The sequence below is a fragment of the Eubalaena glacialis genome, chromosome 4 (genome assembly GCF_028564815.1).
Source record: "Eubalaena glacialis isolate mEubGla1 chromosome 4, mEubGla1.1.hap2.+ XY, whole genome shotgun sequence".
In the NCBI taxonomy this organism is placed as follows: domain Eukaryota; kingdom Metazoa; phylum Chordata; class Mammalia; order Artiodactyla; family Balaenidae; genus Eubalaena; species Eubalaena glacialis.
The window spans coordinates 154,919,437-154,933,480 of record NC_083719.1 but is presented as its reverse complement, the minus strand read 5'-3'; positions in this window follow the sequence as shown (position 1 = coordinate 154,933,480).

The window sequence follows — 14,044 nt, the reverse complement described above, 5'->3', positions numbered from 1 at the left end:
TTCTATTTGCTAAATTGGATTGCTTTCAGAAAAGGCTGGGGTGGCGATAAAAACAGATTTTATGGCCATCCAATCAGAGGAAGCTGAATTTCATTTGAGCAAGTGAGAAAGGATGTCTTTCAGCTTTCTCTTTTAAAACCTGGGGGAAGCACTTAGATGTTGAGGCTACTTCATCAGGCTTTAGGAGGCTTTTTTTTTATTAGTCACTTACAGCAAACATTTTCCCCTTTATAGATGGTTACTTATTGCAACAAAAATCTCCCTCTAGGCTTAATGCCAGGCTGAGACTTGGAAAGTGAGGGGGATAGAAATGGCAGCATCTCATTCCAAGTCAAGAATGAGAGAATTCACAAAGGCACCAGGGAAAGTCAAAGGAGAAGGAGGAGACTTTCCAACAAATGGTGCTGGAACAATTGGATGTCCACATGCAAAAAATGAATTTCAATGCTCAGCTTGCACTATATACAAAACTCAACTCAAAATTGGTCATAGATTTCAATTTAACGCCTGAAACTATAAAACATCTAGAAGAAAACTGGAGAAAATGTCTGTGATCTTGATTTAGGCAAAGATTTTTATAGATAAGACACAAAAAACCAAAGCCAAGAAAGAAAAAAATTGATAAAATGGATTTCATTCAAATTAAAAACTTCTGCTCCTCAGAAAACACAGTTAAGAAAATGAAAAAACAAGCCACAGACTGGGAGAAAGTATCTGTGAAACACTTATCTGAGAAAGGACCTGTATCCAGAATCTATAAAGACCTTTACAACTCAATGATGAGAAGAGAAACACCATTTAAACATGGGCATAAGATGTGAACAGATATTTATTCAAAGTAAAGATACAGATGGCAAATAAGCACATGAAAAATTGCTTGCCATCATTAGCAATTAGGTAAATGCAAATTTAAAACACAGTGAGATACTTCACACTTATTAGAATGGTAAAAGCAAACAAACAAAAACCATCTACATTGCTATGTTCTGAATGTTTGTGTCCCTTCCAAATTCATATGTTGAAATCTTAACTTCTAAAGGTGATGATATTAGGAGGTGGGTCTTTGGGAGTTGATTATGTCATGACGGTGGAGCCCTCATGAATGGGATTAGTGCCCTTGAAAAGAGACCCCAGAGAGCTCCCTCATCCCTTTTGCCATGTAAGACACAATGAGAAATCTGCAAACTGGAAGAGGGCCCTCACTGACCATGCTGGCACCCTGATCACAGACTTCCAGCCTCCAGAATTGTGAGCAACAAATTTTTGTTGTCTATGAGCTACCCAGTTTGTTGTACTTTGTTATAATAGCCTGAATAGACTAAGACAAATACCAAGTGCTGTAAGGATGCAGAGCTTCTGGAACTCTCATATAGCATTGGCAGAAATGCAAAATGGTACATTTAGCCACTTTGGAAGAACAGTTTGGTGATTTTTTATATGGTTACACATGTACTATGTGATCCAGCAGTCTTATTCTAGATATTTACCCAAAAGAAATAAAAATATATGTCCACTAAGGACTAGTATGCAAATGTTCACAGCAGCTTTATTTATAACTGTCAAAATCTAGAAACAACCCAAATATTCTTCAACTGATGTATAAATGATATATTTATACAATGGAATGCTACTAAGCATAAAAAGGGATCGACTGCTTATATACGCAACAACACGGATGATTCTCAAAAAGCATTATGCTAATTGAAAAACACGGACTCAAAAGGCTATATGCAGTATGATTTTATTTATATGATAATCTGGAGAAGACAAAACTATTGGGACAGAAATCAACTGAGTGGGCTGGAGGCAGGGGAGGGGAGGGCATTGACTTCATGAGAAAACTTTCTAGGGTGATGGAAAGTTCTAAATCTGGATTGTGGTTATGATTACACAATTCTAAACTTTGTCAAAGTGCATTGAATTGTATACCTAAGAAGGATAAATTTTACTCTTTGTAAATGATATCTCAATAAGCATAACTTTGAACAAAAGGAGTGAAAGAATTCAAATCCTACTCTTTCCCCCAATAATAATACACAAAAGTGGTCATGGAGATGAAAATGACACCAACACAATTATTCCAATTGTAGAAATTTATACTATAGCCCATGCATTTAATATCAAGCGTCATAGTCCTGTATTCTCCAGAGCACAAAGCCTGTGAAATTAGATAATCTTTTTCTCATATTCTATTTCTATCATCCAAAACAGAAAAGGACTTTCATTTTCCAAAACATCCTTTTCCTGGAAAAAGATAATACTTGATATCTTTATACCATGTTTCAACTCACAGTGGAATAGAGGAAGTTTATAGGAATGCTTTCAATAAAGTGGAGACTATAAATAACAAATCAAGGCCAAAGAAAATATACATCACATGAAAAAGTCAAGAATAGGGAGAAAGTTGGCACGTGGATGTGCAGTTCATGAGCCTCCACACACTTATTCATTTAGCTGTGAGTTTCCTGATGGCCAAAGGAGATGGGAAAATTAATTAGTCAAATAATTTACACGTCACATCATCAGAAAGCCTCTAGCTCCTCAATGGGAGTAAATGATATCAAGGCAGGACAAACCACTAACAGTATCTCAGCAACTTGCCTCATTTCGAAGTGGTTTTGATCTGGAAGAGAGTTAACTCAGCTGGGAAACCCAGGAGCAAACATGGAGTCTCAGCTTCTCCAGCTCTGGTGCCTGTCCCTGGGTCACCACATGGCTGTTCAGGTGGCCTCCTTTCTTCCAGTCAGATTTTTCCTAGGAGAAAAGCAACAAGGATGCCAGAAGAGGTCCTAGACAAAATAGATTGGGTTCCAGGTTCCAGTCTTGACCTGAACATTGGCTGGGTTGCTGCATGGCCTTGTGCAAGCTACTTAGTTTTCTGGGCCTCAGTGTCCTCATCTGTAAAATGGGCATACCCAACTCAGGAAGATTGTTGTGAGAATTTGGTTAACAGATGTGAACACTGTGCAAGAAAGGAGAGTGAGCCAAAGGATAGAAACCTTCTCCCAGGAGGGGTCCAACATAAGAACAAAGTTCACTTACTAAAGATGGCAAAGTGGAGGGTGGAAAAATATGGGCCTTTAATTAGATAACTGAGCTACTGAATTAGCCAACCCAGAGAGAGATGTTTCATTTCCAGAGTTTTTAGGACGTGAGATAGTAAATTTCCTTATTGCTTAAATTGGAGCCAAACATATCCTAAGTCGTCTCCTGTCTAAGACCTGATAATGCTTAGCTAAGTCTGCTTTTCCTTCCAGCAACAGTAAAACAAGAATGCTCATATACATAGAAGCTTATATTAGATTTTGGATCAGGGTCCATTTTTATGTAGTAAGTAGGAGAAAATTGAATTCACTACAATTCCTCTTAGAAAGTGATAGTTGTCTTAGTAGGAAAAATAGTTTGATAAGTGTTCAGGGTCAGAGAGAATGTGAGGCATTTGAACTTGAGCAGAACGGAGGAGAGGACATTATTTGCTGCTTGGGATGACATGAAGTGGTGGAATTAGAGGGGGAAAGAGAGGGAAGGGGGCCAGGAGATGACAGAAAGCTAGGAATCGCATGGTGTCACAACTTCTGCTGGACACTCCCCCTCAACTCCCCACATCTCTCCAGTCTAGTGCAGTGTACAAAAATCCCAAAATGCTAATAAATTGGGCCACTTGTAGCAACCAGTGACAGAGCTGATTTCACCCTCTAACGTCCCTAGGAGGTTAGAGGGTGAAATAATAGCCCGTAAGAAAGCAAGTGTATGAAGACAAACAAACAAACAAAAAGCCCAAGTAATTCCCCATGAATTTCCCCCCAGAGCAAGAAGAGATATTTGGTTCTCATTAGACTTTAGTATTGGTGCCTGAGTGTTAGGGAGCCCCAGGTTATATCTGGGTTACATGTCTAGTTGTGTTACTATTGATATTTCTAATACCTGTTTCTGAACCACAAATTACACTGGGCTATCTGACCCAAACTCTTCCGGAATTTGGACCTCCAGCCCAATCAGTGGTCTTTGCGTTGAGCACTGTCACTTTTTGTTAGTCAGCCTCACTCTATGGCCAGTGCAACCCATGTTCACAGCCCCTTTTGGAAAAGCATAAGCTCCAATATTCTCAACATTCCAATAGGACTTTTCTCTTCCCACCTTGCTTATGCATCCATGGCATGGTTGCTCCTAGACTGTTCTTTCTCTTATGCATCCATGGCATGGTTGCTCCTAGACTGTTCAGCATTTTGAGGGTTTGAATATAGCCCTTCCTAAGGAAATGCCTTCCTAGCAGAATTTCCCAACATTGGCATTTAGACCTGCCATTTGCATAAGTAAGCAGTCATTTGTACAGATGAAATGAGCAGTTACATATGTGCAGATAGGTCCTAATAGGTACCATATGCTCCAATTACCCATTTTCCCAGCCCCCCCGGACTGATTGGTTATTAATGCAACAGATGGAGCAATTTAGAACTAGCAAACTCCCCAAATGCCACCCTTCCCCTCCTCTTCCCAGACCCACAAGCTTCTCCTGGCATCCTCCTCATCTTTGTCATTGTAGAATAAATGCTACGGAGCAACACATGCCCTTAGTTCCGCCGAGAGTTAAATTGCATTTCCTTAACGAGAGTGTCACTTGGGAAACCCAACGGGCCTTCACTGTCAAGAAGACTCTCAATGGACAAAAATTGGCTTTCTAAATTGCATCCTCTGTAAAAAGCTGGCCTGTCTGGAGTTCTGACAGCTGGAAGTCTTCAAAGTGTCTGAAGCTCAGGGATAATTGAGGTTTGCTAAGATGACCCAGAGTTCTGATGAGATCCTGGGTCTCTTGTGTGCCATCATGGACATAACTGATAATGTTTGGCACTCCCATGAGATCATCAGAGACTTGGAACCCTTTAGAAATGAAAGCAGACAGGGAATTGTGTAGGTCAGCAGGTTTTAAGCTGACTTCCTTGGAACCCTGGGGGAGCCACAGAGGTACCTACAAGTGGGAGAAGTCTGAGTGTCAGGGATGCTGCCCTTCATGGCCTGCTTTAACCAGACCTGTTCCATTTTTTACTCTGTGAGCTTTATTGTTTATTTGGCTTATGAATATGAATAAAAGTTCCCACAGCCAAAGTAAAATGGAAAACCAAATGGGTTACTGGTTTTGGACCTGGCCTGCCAAGATCTTTTAACTTCTTGAAGCGATGTAGGTAAAAGAGGTGGTAGAACAGAAGCTATTTTTAAATATTTCACAAAGCTTAACAGAGCTCCTCCATTTATTGAATGCTCCCTGAAATGTCACGCAGTGATCTCATCCATCCCCCAGCTTCATCAGCCACCTTCACAGCGGTGACTCACAGGATCCAGCACAGACCCTTTTCCCAGAATCCAGACCTGAATCAACACTTGTCCAAACCGCATCCCCTCTTGCAATTCTCAAGGCATATCCACCTCAGCATGTCCAAATGCAAAGATATAATCTCCTTCCTGTCCTCCAGTGCCCCCACAAACCAATTCCTTTTCTGGCATTCCCATCTCAACACAAGGCAGCTTCCTCTACTGAGATGCCTACAACAGAACCCTACAAGTCGCCCTTGACAATGCCCTCTCCCTTTCTTGGTATGTCTAGACCATCTCCAGGTCCTGTCAATTCTCCCTTCTTAACATCTTCCTAAACCATTGACTCTTTCCATCTCCTCTGATAATCACCCTACTCCAAGAATCACTTGAAGAGGCAACTGTAAACTTTCCTACTTGGTCTCTGCTTTCGTTCTCCTCTATCTGCTCCAAACTCCTCCCCACACTGCAACTGGAGTAAACTTTTGGCAAGACAATTCTGACCGTGTCACTCTTCCCCTAAAATCACATCAATGTTTTCAGGTCTTATGATGAAGAACCCAATGCTCAACAGGGCCCAAGGCCTTACAAGGCCTGGCTCCAGCCTCATCACTCACCACCTGGCCCCTTACTCCCTGTGTTCCAGACATGCATCGGGGTCCCTTCCACCTTTGCCTATGCTGTTCCCTCTGCCTGGAATGCTTTTCCTTCCCTTTTTGTCTAATCAGCTCCCACTCGTCTTTCAGACCCAGCTCAAGCTCTGTTACCTCTGGCATTCTTGCTCAGGTCTTGGGCTTCCAGTCCCTCTTGATTCCTATGCCCCTTCTCCATAGCATTTGTGATAATCCGGTTTATGGATTATTTGATAAAAGTCTAACTTAGCTCTAGATGGTAAACTCCATGAGAACAGGGAGCACGTCTGCCTTTGTTCATCCTTGTATCCTGAGCGTCCAGCACAGGGCCAGCACACAGCGGGTGCTCAATAATATCTGTGAGATATAGGGAGGGAGAGATTTCTGCTGTGGCCTAGAAACAGCCTACATTCTCTGTGATGTCACGTTGATTATCTTCTGCTAATGAGAAGCTCCAAAGAGCATCTTTGTTTAAAAATGAAGAAATGATTACTCCTGTTAAGCAGTTCTCTTTTGCAGGCAGAATCTTTCAAAATAAGTTGAAAAAAAGAAATAGAAGGGATCTTTGATGAAGAATTCAAAAATGCTTGTGCCACCTAATCCCTTTATTTCTCCAAATTGTTCGTTCAGGCTTTTACATGCACTGTCTCATATACAGTAATCCTCTGAGCAACCTCAGAGGTTGGTTTACTATCTTTTTTTTTTTTTATAAAAGGGGAAACTGAGGATCAGAGTAATTAAGTAACCTGCTTAACAGCCACTGCTACAGGGTGACAAAGCCAGGATTCTTTTTTTTTTAAACACATTTCTTGTCTTTTTTAAATATTTATTTATTTATTTATTTATTTATTGGCTGCGTTGTGTCTCCCTTGCTGCATGTGGGCTTTCTCTAGTTGCGGTGAGCGGGGGGCTACTCTTCATTGCGGTGCACAGGCTTCTCATTGCGGTGGCTTCTCTTGTTGCAGAGCACAGGCTCTAGGTACGCGGGCTTCAGTAGTTGTGGCACGCAGGCTCAGTAGTTGTGGCACACAGGCTTAGTTGCTCCGCGGCATGTGGGATCTTTCCGGACCAGGGATCGAACCCGTGTCCCCTGCATTGGCAGGCGGATTCTTAACCACCGTGCCACCAGGGAAGCCCCCAAAGCCGGGATTCTAACCCTGTCTGTCTCACCCGAAGCCAAGCTCTTTCTACACTTCGTACTGACAGTTCCTCCACCGCCCTATAGTTGAGGAAACCTAAAGGGACAGAAGTTTCTTGCCCAAGGTCATGCAGCCAGTAAATGACAGAGAAGGGCAGGATAGATTCCCCAACTCTCATACCACTTTGTTCCTTCCATAATCATGCATGTTTTACTATGTTTGAATATCACAAAAGTATGTAAAGCATCAATCATCTAGAGGAGACGTGAACCAGCCTGAGAACATGAGTTAGAAAAAAAAAAAAAGTTCAATTTTTGGTAGTGAACTAGGTCCCCTAGAACACTGAGCCTGAGGAAAAGCTATGTCTTAACACTTGGGGGTGGAGTGGTGGGGAGGCTACAGTATCAGAGCAGTACAACGAGGGGTAAATGGAAGGGAGACGGGGAAGGAGGGAAAGTCAAGGCTAGCTGGTTAACTTGTTTCACTACCCAGACAGCCACAGCTTCACGAGAAAACAAGCCCATTGTTTGGTCACTGGGAACAATCCAGAAAGGCTGTATGTGACCACTGTGTCTCAGAAGGTTCCATCAGCGTTAGGAGAGTGACCCAATTCAGCTGCCTATCTCTATCCTTCACTGGGCTCTAACTCTCCACTTCTAGATGGCGTCACCTGGTCTTGGCAGCCTCTGTGAGTCTGGACCGCTTGCACCTGGGTGCTTCCCCCCATAATGGCAACATGGAGGGTGTGATGGAGGGAGACGTTTAAAACACTAGCTTTATTCAAATACTTATGTGTGGTCTTATTCAAATAAGACCACAGCCAGCTTAGATGCTGAGTCATCAGTCATTGTGGCCCGGGGCTTTATGAATAGAGAAACAGTACGAGAAGTTGCTGGGTCCACGCCAGCTGAGATACAAGCCAAGTGATTCAGGCCCAGACATAGGTGGGGCCTCGATCAGGAATGCTCCCTGTGAAGATTAATTTATGTGTCAACTTGACTGGGCTAAAAGATGCCCAGATAGCTGATACGCATTATTTCTGGGTGTGTCTGTGAGAGTGTTTCTAGAAGAGACTAGCATTTGAATTGGTAGTCTGAGTACAGATGTCCTCAACAGTGTGGGTGGACATCATTCAACCCACTGAGGACCTGAATAGAATATAAGGGTGGAGGAAGGGTGAATTTGCTCTCTGCTTGAGCTGGGGCATCCGTCTTCGCCTGCCCTTGGACATCAGTGCTCCTGGTCCTCAGGCCTTCAAACCCAGATCAGGACTTACACCATCAGCATCCCTGGTTCTCAGGCCTTTGCACTTGGAGTAGAACTACACCATGGGCTTTCCTGGGCCTCCAGTTTGCAGACAATAGGTGGTGGGATTTCTCATCCCCTGTAATTACATAATAAATCTTTCTATCTCTATATACCCCATTGGTTGTATTTCTCTGGAGGACCCTGACTAATACACCTCATGTTTAATTATTTTCTTTCTCACCTCTGATGTAACGGTAAACAGGGGAAAGAGCATGGGCTTCGTCGTGAAAAAGATCTGGTTTTGAATCCTGACTCCTACCTCATCAAATGTGAGACTCTTCCTTCACCTGCAGAACGGGGATAGTTGTGGTATCTGCAGCATTCAGATTGGGGTAAGACCATTTTTCAAGCTTTTCTGGGAGCAATAGACAGAGAAGGATGCATGTGCAATTCTGAAAGGTTGGGGGCGGAGTTTAAAGCAGCTACTGCTTGTATGAAACATCCTTGAAACCCAAGCTATCATTAAAAATGAACATAAAATGTGCAGTCTAGTCTATAACACATCATGTTTGTTTTAATCATTGAAAATTTCCCTCAACATAATTTTAAACAAAAACCAAAGCTCCAGAAAGAGTTTACCCTACAAATGTACATATCCTTTAAGACATCGTCAGAATCCCGTTGCGGGTGCCTGAGCAGCCCAGTTTGAAGAGTCTTACAATTAAGGCACAGAAACAACTTCTATTTACTGAATACATGTTAGGTGTTTAACTTGTCTTTTCTTATTTGATCACCTCAAAAACGCTATGAGGTAGAAGTTATTTCCCCAGTATTGCAGATGAGAATGCCAAGATTCAGGGAGATTAAGAGCCTGGCTGGAGCTCACACAGCATGGGGCAGTTCAAGGGAGAATTTGAATCCAGTTCAGCAGATCTGAAGGTCCGATTTTTATCCACCAGGCTTCGTGGCTTCCTGATGCATGCTGAGTGCCTGGCCCACCACCTGGCCATAGCAGGAACTGTGAGCGGATCTCAGTTACCACCCCTTGGCATGTGCCGGTCAGCTCACGTCTCCAGGAACAGATACTGGAGAGCTATTCCCTCCTGACCCAGTGTGGGCCTGGCTGTCAGTCGTCAGAGAGATGAGTAGGATAATTTCGTCTCTTGCTCATCCTTTGAGCCTAAATCTCTTTCTCTCTCTCTGCCTCCCTCCAGATCAGGTAGACTGCAAATCTGCCAGGTGTTCCCCAATGCTACCAAGCTGTTCCTATTTAGTGGGCAGTCTGGCGAGGGCTGTGGCTGATGTCTACTCTCCATTACCAAGATCAAGAGGTCTGAAGAGGGAGGCGGCTGCAGCCGAGTCGGGTGCCATTTTGCAGGTCAAGGCAGCACTCCTAACGCGGGGGATGGAAATAGCCCCTTGAAAGGGAAATGTTAGAGAAGCTTTTCCTCCAGGTGAAAAAATAAAGACTATTGAGCTTCTGAGTGGAAAACTACTAAACCAAAAGGTCACGGCTATGATTCTGTTAAGTTGTTTTAAAGAGCATTAGAGGGTTTTTTTGTTTTTTTTGTTTTTTAAAAATTTATTTATTTTATTTATTTATTTTTGGCTGTGTTGGGTGTTCGTTGCTGCGCGCGGGCTTTCTCTAGTTGCAGAGAGCGGGGGCTACTCTTCGTTGCAGTGCACGGGGTTCTCATTGCAGTGGCTTCTCTCGTTGTGGAGCACGGGCTGTAGGCGCGTGGGCTTCCGTAGTTGCGGCACATGGGCTCAGTAGTTGTGGCTCACGGGCTCTAGAGAGCAGGCTCAGTAGTTGTGGCGCACGGGCTTAGTTGCTCCGTGGCATGTGGGATCTTCCCAGGCCAGGGCTTGAACCCATGTTCCCTGCATTGGCAGGCGGATTCTCAACCACTGCGCCACCAGGGAAGCCCCAGCATTAGAGTTTGACTGTGGTGATAACCCCTTTTCTAATCACGCTCTCCCTTAGGCAATCTGTAGTTTATAACCACCTGTGAAAGGTAGCGATCCCCAGGTATATCCGTCCATCCGCCCACCCCACCCCTTGTCAATAGAAGGTACTGCTCTGGACCAGGCAATGCCCCTTCCTTGACTTCTACCAACCGGAGACTGAGGAAGTAGCTGCAGTCTCATCACCTTTCCCTCCCCGTCCTCACTTTGCTCCGCTCATAATGTGTGTAGTGGCCTCACCATCCAGAGTGATTAGATTTGATATAGACACGAATAAAAATCTTAAGCTCTGCACATACTGCACCTCAGCTGATGAGGGGATGTTCCTCCTATCTTGTCGAAGAAGGAAGGTATAATTAGATGATCGCCATTTTGCAACCCCTAATGAAATAATGAACGTTGGCATTAATGATGAAAGGATGAAAGAGACAGGAGAAAAGAGACAGTCATATCTGAGCTGCTTCCTGGCCACAGCACCACACACACAGTGGGGCTGCCAAAGCAGCAAATCCAGACAGGGGAGCTTCTAGATCCAACCACCAACTTACAGGAAATACAGAAGACAGGGGAACATGTTAAATTCTACTAAGGGAATGCAATTAGCGAAGTCCAGACTGTGGAAAACTTAGAGGACCAATGACTCATTTTCTTCAATAACAACAACCAATTGCAAGACAATGGAGAAAGAATTTATAGATTAAAAAAAAAAAGTCTTAGGAGACACATTCACTGATCACAGGGTGGCTTTTATTTGGATCCCAGTTCAAACGAATAATCTTAAAAAATAAAAACACGTTTATGAAGAAGAAATGATATGAAGAAATTTTTAGTGATTGTTTTGAGCTCTGATGATGGTATTGAGATTATATATTTATATTTTTTAAGTTGCTGCATTTTTATTTATAATGTTATTTCTTTTTTAAAAAATTTTATTAAAGTATAGTTGATTTACAGTGTTGTGTTAGTTTCTGCTCTACAGCAAAGTGGCTCAGTTATACATATATGTGTTCTTTTTCATATTCTTTTCCATTATGGTTTATCACAGTCTACTGAATATAGTTCCCTGTGCCATATAGTAGGACCTTGCTGTTTATGTGATTATATTTTAAAAGGGGAGCTTTTTTTTTTTTTTCATAGAAAGGAGAGACAGGGAAATGGGTGATGTTGGTCAAAGGGTACAAAGTTTCAGTTAAGCAAGATGAATAAGTTCTGGGGATGTAATGTACAGCATGGTGACTATAGTTATTAATACTGTATTGTGCACTGGAAATTTGCTAAGAGATCTTAAATTTCAACACACACACACAAAGGGTGAACACATAGAGGTGGTAGATATGTTAATTAGCTTGATTGTGATGCTCATTCACTATGTATATGAAAACATCAAGTTGGACATCTTAAATACATACAAGTATTTCATGATATCTCAATAAAGCTGTTAAATAATAAAATAAAATAGGAGTTTTTGCTTTTAGAGATACATACTGGAATATTTGAAGATGCAATGATAGGCTCTTTGGGATTTACTTCAAAGTCATCTTGGGTGCAGATGGAGGAGGGTCTAGAGGACCAAAGTTTGTCCACAGTTGACAGCTGTGAAAGTTGAAAGTTGGGTGATGGGTATGTTGGAGTATGATATACTATTCTCTCTACTTATTGGCATAAATTTGAAATATACCATCGTTTTTTAAAGCTTTGAAAAATAATGTCTTCAACAAGATTCAATAACAAATATTTTTTTCAGCAGCTACTAGGTACTGTGCACTATTCTAAGTGTTTGAAATACATTAGCAACAAAACAAAGATTCTTGCCCTCCTGGAGCTCACTTTCAGGTGGAGGGGAGACATTCTAAATAATAAACATAATAAATTAGCAAATTGTATAGCTTGTTAAAAATGCTCTAGGAAAAACTGTGAACAAATTATAAGAGGCTGGGAGCTGGGGAGGAAGTAGTTTGTAATTTCAAACCGGGAGGTAAGGACCCTTGTGCGGAAGACTTGACATAGATGAGGGAATTGGCCACGTGAATATCTGCGAGAAGGGCATTCCTGGGAGAGGGAATGAGTGTGTCTGCTAAGTTTGACCAACAGCGAGGAGACCAGTATGGCTGGAATGGAGTGTGTTTGGAGAAGTGAGTTCAGAAGAGGAATCAGAGAAGCAAGGGGACCAGGACAAGATCATGTAAGGCTTGCAGATCTTTTAAGGACTTTGGCTTTTACCCTGAACAGGATGGGGAGTCACGCAGAGTTCTAAGCAGAGGAGGGACAGGATCTGACTCCATTGAAAAAGAATCACTTTGGCTGCTCTGATGAGAATATACTGTAGGGACCAGAAATGGTAGCAGGAAGCCCACTTAGGAGTCTCCTATGGTAAGAGGGATGTGGCCTCAGACCAGATGGCAGTGCAGGTGGACAGAAGTGGCTGGATTCTGGATGTATTTTGAAAATAGAGCCACCGGATTGCATATGGGATGTGAGAGAAAGAGAGGCATCAAGGATGACTCCCAAGTTTAGAGCCAGAGCGACTAGAAAGATGGAGTTCTGTATCATGCCATCCCAGCAGAGGGAGTTGGGAGTTGACCTTGAACTTGTATTTCTCTCTCAGGTACAGAATAAACCATCCAGGGCTAGTGTGGTGGTTGCATCTGAGTCTTGACCACAGACTGTTTTCAGCTTTCTCCTCCACCATCTCCCCAGGAATCGTGCTCATCCTCCTGACCCAACATGGAGTGCCAGCCGTCACATCCACAGTCCAAACAGCAGGATGTGAAAGGAGGAAAAGGAGACAAATGGACCAGCTATACTTTAAGGATATTTTCCAGAAGCTGCCACAAAATACCTGTGCTTACATCCCCCTGTCCAAAACTTAGCCACATTCTGTACTTACCTCCTGGCATGCCAGGAAATACAGCCTCTATTCTAGATACCCAACAAAAAAACAGGAGGTTTTATTACTAAAGAAAAGGACAGAAATGGATATTAAGGTAACTACGTACAGTCCCTTCCATACCATCCATCCTGTTGTCCAAAGTGGACTCTCAGTCCTTCTCAGCTGTTCACCCTCAAGCATGGTGCTTATCAGCCTGGGCTTTGGAGTCAAATAGACCTGAATTTAAATCCCTGTCTGTTCCTTAAAAGCCATGTGACCTTACACTTCTTCTCTGTGATCCTTTGCCTAGGCCTCCCCAACGCTTGGAATGCCCCTAATTCTCACTCTTCACATAACACACTCCTAGTCATGCCTCAATACCCAATCCAAATGGCCCCACTTTGGGGAAACATTCCTTGACTTTGTCAGGGGGCGGTGTATCCACCTTTCTTTCTGACCTGTTCTTCCCTAAATACTATGTCTAATCACTTCTGTATGCTTGCCATAAAATCAACATTCAGGAAATGTTCCTCATGTTTCAACTGTTTCCAAATATTTAAATGTTTGCAAGCAGTAAGAATTAAATAAATGGTTATCATTGTGGCTACTATTATTATTACAATTATTTTGCTGTCATGTGTACAAAATTTATGTGGTTGACTGGCTCTTGGTTCATATATCTGTACAGCCAATCAACAGAGTGAAAATTAACCAAAGAAAACCCAAACGGGGAAAAGTCTTTGGAACGTGGCCAGAATAAGAAGTGGTGTTTTTATGGGGCTGGCCACCCTGTCACAGCTAAATGGGCCTTCATTTGCTCAGTGTGTGGAGCCCAGAACACAATCAAGGCACGTCTGATAAAACTTCTGTCTTCTTTCCAAAGC